General features: G+C 41.6%; 1 long non-coding RNA gene across 10 annotated transcripts in view; it reads left to right on the top strand.

Moving 5' to 3' along the window:
• Nucleotides 1-4,402: 4,402 nt before the first annotated feature.
• Nucleotides 4,403-11,198, top strand: part of LOC129639931 (uncharacterized) — a 76,918-nt gene continuing 70,122 nt past the window's right edge. For 4 of the 10 annotated variants that reach the window (XR_008708683.1, XR_008708679.1, XR_008708680.1 and 1 more), the window contains exon 1: nt 4,403-5,102. This is a non-coding gene — a long non-coding RNA (uncharacterized LOC129639931). The remainder of the gene's footprint in view (nt 5,103-11,198) is intronic. The other 6 variants (XR_008708684.1, XR_008708681.1, XR_008708678.1 and 3 more) reach the window with 3 other exon arrangements.

Genomic DNA, 11,198 nt, shown 5'->3' with positions numbered 1-11,198 from the left:
GAGAGAACATATTACTTTGGTTTCATTCCTAAGCGGAATTTTGGCTGATTTGGGAGGTTGGGTCTCTTTTTTCCCGACTTGGAACACTGCATAGTTGCTGACATCTGATAGATTGAAAAAAAATCCAGCTGATGTAACATCTGAGGTCAAGATAATCATAGTAATAACTGCCGTTGCTCCTAATGTCTCAATAGAGGCAGGCGCCAAGACATAAGCTTTCCATAAATACTTATATACCACCAAACTGACAAGAAAGGGCTTATAACTTACTTCACAGGGGAGAGCCCAAGACTCATAGAGTTTGGTTTTGTGCTGAAATACATAAGGCTGGTAAATGACAGCTGGCAATAGACTCCTGCTCTACACTACTTTACCCACTCCAGTGTTCTTGGCTGGAGAATCCTAGGCGCAGGGGAGCCTGGTGGGCTGCCATCTATGGGATCGCACAGAGTCGGAAACGCCTCAAGGGACTTAGCAGCAGCAGCAGGCTTACCCTATTAGCTTTTTCTTAAGGCTTATTCTTCAGGCTTCTCAGAGACCTAAGAAACTTGGTCTCAGCGCAGAGTTCTGAGGTTGATAGAGCGAATCAATCTCGCAGAAATGATGGTGATTTCCCTGAATGAGGGTGATGGAAAGACCCATCCAGAACAGAAGGATCCTGTAAAGACCCGTCCTCATTGGCAAGCCCATGAAGTCCTGAACTATCTGGGCTGCTGTGGTTAACACTTTCAACTCAGGTCCTGGGGAGGTGGGGACATTGGGAATCTGCAGAGAATAGAGCCCCAGGAAGGGTGCAGAGTCAAAGTGAGGACCCAGAGTGTGGACATGAAGCCCCTCAATCCACAGCCGACAGGGCTACACTAAATGTAGCCTCTCCACTAAGACACTAAGTCCCTCCTCTCCAGTTAGCCCTGGGAGGCATAGGTAAGTGCTGGCCAGCTCAAGGGCCCTGTGACTTCTGCCTGGAGGGTTTCAAGGAGATGACCTTGGTTTATAGGCTGGCTGTTCATCAGAGAGTGGAAATCCCAGGCATGACATTTGTACAGTCCTGTATGAAGAGTGTGTCAGCCATCTACCCCATTACAGATAAATTCTTAGAAAGTCCTGCAAATGTAATGGGCCCTGGGAGGGAACAAGCAGGGCTTTCAGACTAGGTTTATCCCTTATTTTCTGAAGGCGAATGGCTTCAGGACCTTAAAGTCCTTGGGCTAATGGAGGGAGCCTCTATCAGCTGAGGAAGGGTACCCCGTTCCTAACAGGAGTCAACTGATGATACTGACGGACAGTGAAGGATCCCTCCCAGAAGGAAGGGGGCTACAGAGGGCACTGTCCCTGTTGTCAGGCCTGAGACTGTGCCACTTATGCCTGGTGACATGGTGAGTCCTACTCACTTCCTCCCAGAGGATCACATGGAGGTAAGGAACCTCATCCTGATCAAAGGGAGCAGCCGAAGCTCAGCAGAAGGATGATTTCCACGTTGTGCCAGAAGTCAAGGTAAGAACCCTGAATTCTTGAAAAGACCACTCGCCTCAAAACAGTGGGGGCAGAACATATTCCTTCCACTCCTGTTAACCTCAGAAGACCATGGCCTGTGGTGGGCCTATGAGGCAAACTCCTCTTCTTCCTCAGGGATCAGGGAACTATTGGCCTGGGTGGAGAAGCTTTAAGGCAAGTCAGGGAATGTTTCCAGTTGGGGAATATTTCCAGGTTCTTTCCAAGACAGTGAGGACAGCAAAGAACATGGGAACACAAATGCCAGGATGGCCACACAGTATGTTCCCTACTCTCAGCCTAGAAGGCCTCAGGCAGATTTACCAGGCCGAGGGGCCCTTCAGCTCTGACCGAGGAGTAGCAGGAAAGTTAGGGTTTGGTCTGATGGTGGTGTTCCCATGTCAACAGAAGGGGGAGTCTTGGGCTTGGCTGAGAGTAAAATTTGGTACCCTGATTTGGGACCCTGAGAGGAACCATCTGTCATTCTCAAGGAGCTTGCCACAGCTATTATTCTTGTGAGACTATGGGAAGGGGTGGCTAGATAAGCCACCCTTACTTCCTCCTCTAGGCTCACAGGGAGGTATCGGTCTTATTATGAGGAGATAGGCCTCAGGTCAAGAAGGAGGGGATTCCCCAGGCTCCACCAGACGTCAAATTGTGACACCTGAGTGGAGACTGAGGGGTCTACTCATCCCTGAATAGAGGGGACAAAGGAGAGTCATGCCCTCCCCTTTGATGTCAGTTCTAGAAAGCTCAGGGGAAGACTGTCAGGCAAAGCTCTCCCTCACTTCTTTATACCAGGCCTTCTTCTTCTTCTTCTTGAATTGGTAAGTCATATCTGACTCTTTTGTGACTCCATGGACTGTAGCCCGCCAGGCTCCTTTGTCCATGGGATATTCCAAGGAAGAATTCTAGGCTGGGTTGCCATTTCCTCCTCCAGGGGATCTTCCTGACCCAGAAACTGGGTCTGCGTCTCCTGCAGCTCCTGTATCACAGGCGGATCCTTTCCTGCTGAGCCATCAGGGAAGCCCTATATCAGGCCTAAGGGAGGTGAGATCTTCGTTGCAAAGTATAGCCACCAGTCCTGAGAAGGGAGGGGTATGGTGCCTGCCAGGCACTGTGGCAGATGGTTTACAGTTACCACCACATGCCAGCAGTCCTTCCAGACAGGGCGTGTCAAACTCCCTTCAAAGTTAACGAGCGCGAGGCACTCTCAGGGAGTTTAATGATGTGACAAACTTTTCCATGGCTGTTTAAGTGACAGGGATGGCCATAGGCCCTTGATTTGAGTTAGTCTAAAGCTGACCGTCTCACTCCTGGAAGCCTCATCTGACCTTGTGCCCTTAATTCTCTTTTTATTCTCATTACTGTGAAATGTATGAAGCATTAAGAGGGACTCTCAGGTCCAAATATTATATTGTAATACATAGCCAGAGCAATAATAATAATGCCAAAATAAGTGTGACATATGAAGAGAGGAAAAAAGAGATATTTAAGTGAGTAGATCTGATGTTAAGTGGTTTTACCACATCATTTGAAAAGTTGATTGTCTTGCTCCCTCTCCAGGACAGAGTAAGATGATTAAGTGCAAGCATTTAGAGTACTCTTTTATAATGTTAGTGAGAATGTCAATGTGTGCAACCATCGTGGAAAACAGTATTGAGGTTCCTCAAAAAATTAAAAATTGAATTACCATATGATTCAGCAAGCCCACTTCTGGGTTTTAATCCAAAGGAATTAAAATTAGACTCTCCAAGAGGTATTTTCATTCCCATATTTGTTGCAGTATTATTCACAATAACTGATACAGGGAAGCAGCCCAAATGTCTGTTGATGTATCAATGGATAGATATATGATATACACATATCATGGAGTGTTTTGTGTGTGTGTGTGTGTGTGTGTGTGTGTGTGTGTGTGCGTCCTCAGTCACTCAGTTGTGTCTGATTCTTTGCGACCCCATGGACTGCAGCTCACCAGGCCTCCCTGCCCTTCACTGTCTCCAAGAGTTTTCTCAAACTCATGTCCATTGAGTCAGTGATGCCATCCAACCATCTCACCCTCTGCTGCCCCCTTCTACTCCTGCCCTCAATCTTTCATTCCTAGTGTCAGGGTCTTTTCCAACGAGCCAGCTCTTTGCATCAGGTGGCCAGGGTATTGGAGTCAGATTGAGCATCAGTCCTTCCAATAAATATTCAGGGTTGATTTCCTTTAGGATGGACTGGCTTGATCTCCTTGCTGTCCAAGAGTCTCTCAAGAGTCTTCTCCAAGACCACAGTTTGAAAGCATCAGTTCTTCAGCACTCAGTCTTCTTTATGGTCCAACTCTCACATCCATACATGACTACTGGGAAAACCATAGCTTTGACTACAGGGACCTTTGTTGGCAAACAGATGTCTCCGTTTTTTAATACACTGTCTCGCTTTGGAGCCTTAGGAAAATGCAGAGCCTTCAGTGAGAGGTCATTTCAAGGAAAGTTGCCTGGTGGTTAGAGAGACAGTGGGAGTGGTGAGCACAGCCAGATCCTTAGATGGAGGACCTCAGAGAATCCACAGTCTCCTGGACTTGTGATCTTTACCCTGGGTTGAGGGAGCCAGAGACCTCTCCATAAGGACCTACTTGATTATTTTATCTTGTGTGTAATTGGGCAAATTCTAGGCAAGTTCTAGATTTCTTGTTGGTACTTTAACACGTGGAAATATTCGTTATTTAGATGAACGGGTATCTGGGAGGGAAGATACTGGTCAATGACAAAAATTCTAAGAACTCTGAGTTGTTTCCAACTGGGAAAGAATCTACCTCAAGCACATTCTATGTCACATCCTCTGGTGTGAATGTTACATGATTGTCCTTGCTAGGCAACATTTAGTTCACTGTGATTTTCTTTGTCTTGGAGTTTGGGTAATGTGCTGGAGTTCGGGGGGCCTAGTGAAACAGCATGTGAAACAATTGACCAGCTTAAACTGGTTTGACGTCAAATAGATTGTTGATTAATCACACCTTGAGTCATTTTACAAAGAAGGAACTGCATGTATCCAAGAAGGAACACATGAACTCAGGATGACCCTGGAGCCAAGATCTTCAGTTTGCAAAACTGAGAAGAGAAATGATGCCCCGAGGGCCATTTACAAAGTGAGAAATCCTTCAATAAGGAAAACCTGGCTTCCTGTAACCTGAGTAGCTGAAAGGGACTAATTGAAGACTAGCCAATTAGCTTCCAAGTTAGAAATTCCCGTGACCCCTTAAATTGCACCCAGGCTCCTGGATTGAAGAGAGATTTGATACCTTGCCTCCTTCATTGGTTGGCCTTGCAGTAAAGCTCTTTTCTCTAAGGCTCTTGCCATAAGTATTGGCTTCTGTGCGCATCTGTCAGTGAGCCCATGTTCAGTGAGTTACAACAGCCCAGTTGAGATTTAGGACTTGTGACCATCTTTCTGAGGCACTGTAGCCCCTGGCAGAGTGTGGGTTCTCAGCACCCATCCTGAATGGCCACCTCGATTGAGTTTTGTCTAGAGAGTCACCTTCCGGGTTCCTGCTTCCTCACCATGGCACACCAGGATCCTCAGGATACTTTTACTTTTAAGAAACAGCTCCTAGAGCAGACATTGTTGGGGTGAGTAAACTCATTATAATGTCCCGGTAGCTAAATGTAGTTAAAATGTGTCTGTGGTCTAATAATCTCATCAGGACTGTGGGTTAGACAGGATGAGATGGTTGGATCGCATCACCGACTCAGTGGACATGAATTTGAGCAAACCCCAGAAGATAGTGAAGGACAGGGAAGCCTGGCACGCTGCAGTCCATGGGGTGGCACAGAGTCAGACATGAGAGAGCGACTGAGGAACGACAACAACACTGTGGGTTAAAGCCCCACCTAGGGGATTGTCTTCTGTATGGTTAGAATCCAAGGCTACAACTGTGGGTTAGAGACCCACCCCAAGAGGACAATGCAAAAGGTTAAATCTGCTGAGGTACTCAAAGGATTGGTTTAGAGTTCTGAACGCTGGGTTAAGGTCTCAGGCCTTTTGATTTGCTTGCCTATGTTGTCTATGTCTGACTGTTATGTGTTGGGATTGCCTAATAGGCTGTGGCTATTGGATCACTGTGGCAAAACTTTATGAAACCTTGTATTAGTGGGATTTTGATTGTGTCCAGATGATAGGATAATCTTTACTACCAGAACTATACCCCACGAGTATCTCTACCTTGTTGTTGTTGTTGAGTCACTCAGTCATGTCTAACTCTTTGCATCCCCATGGACTGCAACATGCCAGGCTTTCCTGTCCTTCACTGTCTCCCAGAGTTTACTCAGACTCACGTCCATTGAGTTGATAATGCCATCCAACCAACTCATCCTCTGTCACCCCCTTCTTATTTCTGTCTTGCTGAATAATAAATTCAGTCATGCTAATAATAAAATTATGCACTTTTCTTAACTATTTTCTCTACCTTATGTCCAATTTCCAATGAATCACCTAGTCTGTTGACTATACATTGTAAATGTCTTTTTAAATCTTTCTTTTCTCAATATTTACTACCCAGAAGAAACCAACCACTTCTCATGAGTTGACTACTCTTGACCAGATTCAAACTGAGATTAAAATCTCTTCTTGAAAATTTTCTTCGTGTTTGCCTTAGATTGCTCTCCTCTTTTCTTAAGCACCACAGACATTTGTATATAGTTATAATGTATTGCACTGAATGGCAAATATTTACTTATTCATATTCCCCAGTAGATTATAAACTTTGTGAATGACTGAATCTTTCTTGCTAATCATTGAAAAGCTAGCAACTAGCAAAAAAGGCAATATAGTGCACTCAATATAATAGCTCAAGTTAATTAAAGAAAACATCATAGGTGATTTATTAGGTGTTGTCATTTCCAGTGATTATCATAGTCCAAAAGAGACAGAACATATTAGACTTCCTTAAAAATATTCTCCTGGGGAGAAAAACACAAAAGATGATTAGCAGAAATTTTTAATATTATTGGGAAGTCTATTGGCCAATATATCTTTAAATATTATTTCATTATGTGTTTTTTAGTTAAGGAAAATGTAATATCAATGTGATCTTTTTTACCAACTTATTGCTGGGAGTTAAAAGGAGAGCGTACTCACCTTCAGTTTTGACAAACTGAGATACTGAGTTTCCTTATATCTACAATTGGATGGGAAGAAATCCAGATTATTCCACAAGTGCCATCTTTAGGAATAGACAAGTACTGATTGCCTTTACTGAAGATTAAGTGTACCACTTATGTTTATTTTTTATTCATATTTCAGACTATGCATAATGTGATTGATTACATTGATGTCCTGATCCCTCTCATCTGCCTATATCCATGCATTTTGCAGTGTTATTTGTAGCCTCACCTGCTCGTCGCTTGTATTGTCCTAAATGATGTTAGCATACGTGATGTAAGTAGAGATTTGACATGAGCTTGCACATCAGATGATGCATTCTCTTGTGCCTCTGTTATTACCATGAAAACATTCCTGACCTAGTCTGCTGGAGGATGAGAGACATTTGGGTACAGCCAGGTTACCCAGTTCACCCCAGCCAAAGTGAGCCTAGATCAGGTGACCACCAGATCACCTCAAAACATGTAAGAGAGGCCAGTCAAGATAGGCAGAACTGTGTAGCTGACTTCTAGCAGAGTGTGTGTGCATTGAGTGTTTACTGCTGCATGCCACTAAGGTTTTGTAGTTGTTTGCTATGCAGAGAAAGATAACTGGTACATTACAATCCTTTCTGTATTCAAAGTCCATTCAAAGTAGTTTCTGAAGAAGCATTAAAAAGTACTCTCATGTAAGTGGTAAACTTGAAATGAATTTTTTAAAATAATTGAGCAAAGTGATAAAAAATATTCTATCAATAAACCATAAAAAATAGAAATTCAAGGAGTATTTAATAGTGTAGAATCTCTCTTTGAACATACTGAACATCCCTCTTTCACTACTTTGGCTCTAAAAGCAGGAGCCAGGTGGCACAGACAATGTTACCTGTAAAATATTTCTTCTTCCAGATCCAGGTGACTTCATACCTACCTCCTTTGCATTTTGACTAGAGTTGTGTACTTGAGTTTTTACCTATTAGAATATGAGAGAAGTGATGTGTTTTTTATGGTTCAAGGCCGTTAAAGGATGGGCTTCCCTGGTGGCTCAAATGGTAATCCCTGGGTAGGGAAGATCCCCTGGAGAAGGAAATGACAACCCACGCCAGTGTTCCTGCCTGGAGAATTCCATGGGTAGAAGAGCCTGGTGGGCTACAGTCCATCTGGTCACAGTCGGACACAACTGAATGACTAACACATGGATTCTCCATGTTCATTCTTTCCTTCATGTATAGCTGAAAGTGAATTAATTGTAGTAGCTGTTTTGTTTTGTTTTGTTTTTAAAGAAATCCAGATCCACAGTGCACTTTTGAAGGAAAATCACCAGGTAGAATCTATAGGTTTGAATTAGAATGTGACATGAGCCAGGAAATAGACTTTGGTCTATTTGTACGGTGTTCTATTTGGCCACTAACTTTAGTTAGCCTAAATAATACAAAGTTAAATTCTCAGAATCCTTTAAATACTATGCAAGTGAATAATCTAGGTGTAACATTGTACTCATTATCTACTGCTGCTTAACATATTCACCCCAAAACATAGTAACTTGAAGCAGCTGTATGAATCATTTCATAGTTTCTGTGGGTCAGGAATTCAGAAGTGGCCTCAGTAGGTGGTTTTGTCTTAGGCTCTGTCATGAGGTTGCATTCATGAGGTTGTTTGGGGCTACAGTCATTTGAAGCTGAAATATCTGCATCCAGACTCACTCATGTGGTTATTGGCAGACTCCACTTCCTTGCTGTGTGTGTTATTCCATAGGCTTCTATAAGAGTATTCATGACAAAGCAGCTAGATTCTTCCATAGCAAATGATTCAAGAGATAAAATGCCACTGTCCTTTGTAGTCAAATCTCAGAAATGATGTACCATTACTTCTGCTGTATTCTGTTTGTCACACAAAGCAACTCAGATACAGTGTGGGCATGAATACAGAGGGAAGGGGATCCTTGGAGAATATCTGAGCATCCCTCTAGCTACTACAAACACAGTAGAGAATGGGGAGGCCTGAGATGAACTGGTGAGTGCATGCCCTACTCGAGTAATTCTGTTTATCTTTTTAGAACACTGTGTGGGTCAAAAAACCAAGTCTCATTACAACTGGAAGGAAACACTCTTTTAAAAACACTGTATATATCAGTGGAAAAGGTGGGTAGCAGGATGTTTCAGTGAAAGAGAAAATGATATACTATAGGAATATGTGTCATTTTCAAGTTATGTCAAAAGAGAAAATGTCCTTTCTGTATATCTTTGATTTGAAATGGTAAGATCTTCTTTTATTTCAGTCAGTGTTGAGGGGCAGGTGGTATAATTGTCTGATTCAAGCTGGAATAATTAGTAGCTATCATTATATGTACATTAAGGTAATGTAAAAATGTAATTTGCATAAAATGTCATCATAATAATCTTTAAGTCATTTTGCCCACTATAAAGAGGACCCAAAAGAAAGCCATATGGCTAAAATTTTAATTCTTACTACTTGTTAAAAAAACATAAAAATTGTGGTCATACCTTGATTCTCATAAATGTAGGTCTCCCAATTTTAGCTGTCTATTCAATATTTGCCAAAAAAAATGTGTTAGAGGATCATAACTATAAAAATAATTCCCATGTAGGTGGCTCCTCAATTGAGAAAAGAAGAGGTGGGTTGAATACTAGGAATATAAAAGGAAAACTGTATATATCATAATTTCTGGAACTTGGATAAAATAGAGGTACATTTCTAACAGATTAAGTTAATGGTATCAGGTAGTGGCATCTGTAATTGATAGAAGCAGAAAGAAGAATTCAGAATCTGAGGAGAGAAAGGCAAGAAAATTGGATAATAGATTTTGTTCTGTTTTAAATGTCATAATTTTTTCTCATCTTACATACAGGTCTCATATCCTTGTTATTATGGATGTATGGTGTTTGTGTGTATGATTTTTAAACCACACAGTTTAACAGTAAAACATATATATATATGTATATATATGCTTATCTTTGTGTTGTGATAGAGTTCATTTTCATGTTATCTAGAGTAGTTACCAAACCTCTGTATTAGGAAAATTCACATGGCAGATGAAGAAAATGAATTATAGTTCATGATTATATTCCCTCAAAGGGAGTTCTCTTAAAATGAAAATGACTGTTGAAGACGTCCAGATTAGGTAAAAATACTGGATGATAAAAAGGGCAGCATCATTTTTTTTTAAATTTGGTATGATGAATAACCGCTTCAAATTTCTGTAATGATATCTTGGCTGTCGATAATGGCAGAAGAGCTATTCAATAAAACAAATTTTAAGATACAGTTTTAAGATACATACCCATTTAGGTGGAAATCAGCACAGATCATTTTAGAAATCAGTATATAGTGTTGATTTTATGCTCTATAAGCATATAACATTGACTCTACTTTTAGTTTTCCATAACAACTTTTGAGTCATCGTTAGGGTATGAGGGGCAGAATACTGGGCTTGGACTTGACCTAGACCTGGAACTCCTATTTTCGATTGTGCGATATCTGGTGATTTGAGGCTCAAATCAACAGTAATGAAATGAAGGTAATGACACTTACCTCAAAGGACACTTGGGATATTATTTGTTTATCTTGGGCTTTGTTTTGTTTTAGATATTTTGTTTATTTATTTGGTTGTGCCCCCAGGTCTTAGTTGTGGCATGCAGGATTTTTTAGTTTCAGCATGAGAACTCTTGCTGTGGCGTGTGGGATCCAGTTCCCTGACCAGGGATCGAACCCGGGCCCCTTGTATTGGGAGTGCAGAGTCTAAGCTACTGGAACACCAGGGGAAGTCCCTCAGTGGGCATTTGTGAGAAGTTAATGAGCAGCACATTTGCAAATAATTTGGAACTTGAAAAGTGCTATGCAAATGTAGATTATGAATAGTTACCTCCAATTTATGCTGGAAAACAGGTGTTTTCTTTTCCTTTTCTCGTTTATTTTCCTTCCTTTCTAACCATTTTATACCTCTGTCACTGCTCCTGCTGTCACAGAACTCGTCTCTAAACAGTTCCTGTCTTATAGCCTCCTTACAGACTGCTGTTTCTGATACGCTGGGCACTAAAAATCAAAATGGAACAAAAAACAAGCTATTTGGATAGCTTATTTGAAGTTTTGCATTAAATAAATATGACTGTAATTTAAAGGCTCTGGTTTAAAACAGGAGGCAATAATTGTTCAGTAAACTGGTAGCCTTGTTTGGAATGATCAGGATCATCTACTATTTATTTACTTCCTGGTTCCTGTTGAGTTCCAGAAAGATGAAATCTGAGAAGTGTGAAACAAAAATAAATGAAATGTTATAGATTGTGGATATGTGGATAGAATATATGAACATATAAATATATTTGGGATATATAAAAGGGCACAGCTCTTCGCTAGATAATAATATGTCCACATGGAGATTACTTCAGTTCAGTTCAGTTCAGTCCCTCAGTCATATCCAACTCTGTGACCCCGTGGACTGCAGCATGCCAGGCTTCCCTGTCCATCGCCAACTCCCGGAGCTTACTCAAACTCATGTCCATTGAGTTGGTGATATCATCCAACCATCTCATCCTCTGTTGTCCCCTTCTCCTCCCACCTTCAATCTTTCCC

This window comes from Bubalus kerabau, chromosome X (genome assembly GCF_029407905.1).
Source record: "Bubalus kerabau isolate K-KA32 ecotype Philippines breed swamp buffalo chromosome X, PCC_UOA_SB_1v2, whole genome shotgun sequence".
NCBI lineage: Eukaryota > Metazoa > Chordata > Mammalia > Artiodactyla > Bovidae > Bubalus > Bubalus kerabau.
The sequence above is the reverse complement of the archived record's forward strand: the minus strand, read 5'-3'. Positions and strand labels throughout refer to the sequence as shown.